Genomic DNA, 785 nt, shown 5'->3' on the forward strand with positions numbered 1-785 from the left:
TGCTGGTAAGCAGTATGACTTATATCGCCCACAACTCACTTGTGTTCTACTCGTGCATATTACATCAACGCATAAAACCTGGCTCAAATGCCACTGTTGGGGAACGTAGTAATTTCAAAAAAAATCCTACGCACACGCAAAATCATGGTGATGCACAACAATGAGAGGGGAGAGTGTTGTCCACGTACCCTCGTAGACCGAAAGCGGAAGCGTTAGCACAACGCGGTTGATGTAGTCGTACGTCTTCACGATCCGACCGATCAAGTACCGAACGCACGGCACCTCCGAGTTCAGCACACGTTCAGCCTGATGACGTCCCTCGAACTCCGATCTAGCCGAGTGTTGAGGGAGAGTTTCGTCAGCACGACGGCGTGGTGATGATGTTGATGTTCTACTGACGCAGGGCTTCGCCTAAGCACCGCTACAGTATTATCGAGGTGGACTATGGTGGAGGGGGGCACCGCACACGGCTAAAAGATCAAACAGATCAATTGTTGTGTCTATGGGGTGCCCCCCTCCTCCGTATATAAAGGGGGGAGGAGTAGGGGGCGGCCAAGAGGAGGAGGCGCGCCCAAGGGGGGGCAATCCTACTCCAAGTAGGTTTTGCCCCCCTTTCCTATTCCAACTAGGAGAAGGGGGAAGGAGGAGGTGGAGAGAAGGAAGGAGAAGGGGGGCCGCGCACCCTTTCCTTCCCCAATTCGGATTAGGGCAAGGGGGGCCGCGCGCCACCTCCTGCTGCCTCTCCTCTCCCACCACTTTGGGCCCATGAGGCCCAATAACCCCCC

The sequence above is a fragment of the Triticum dicoccoides genome, chromosome 2A, assembly GCF_002162155.2.
Source record: "Triticum dicoccoides isolate Atlit2015 ecotype Zavitan chromosome 2A, WEW_v2.0, whole genome shotgun sequence".
In the NCBI taxonomy this organism is placed as follows: domain Eukaryota; kingdom Viridiplantae; phylum Streptophyta; class Magnoliopsida; order Poales; family Poaceae; genus Triticum; species Triticum dicoccoides.